A 297-nucleotide genomic window follows, 5' to 3' on the forward strand; every position below is an offset into this window, starting at 1 on the left:
TGTTCCCAAAAGAATGACTGTTTTGGTTCAGCAGTGAAGTCACTATCCATGAAAGACCTGTTTTGGCCAGTGAGAAAAGAACTACCCTGGAGATGAAGATGAAAAGTCTTGCTGGGTCTCTCATCACTCAGAAGACTATTCCAAGAAGGCCTTGCCATTCCCTCGTTTTGTTCCTTCATAAAATGTGTCCTTTAGTTTCAAACAGATCCTTATAGTTTGTGCTTCATTAAGTCTCTCCCCATTCCTCCCCAGTCTATTTTTTTTTTTTTTTTTTTTTTTTTTTTTTTGGACTCTTCT

Source organism: Tetrao urogallus (genome assembly GCF_951394365.1).
Source record: "Tetrao urogallus genome assembly, chromosome: 6".
In the NCBI taxonomy this organism is placed as follows: domain Eukaryota; kingdom Metazoa; phylum Chordata; class Aves; order Galliformes; family Phasianidae; genus Tetrao; species Tetrao urogallus.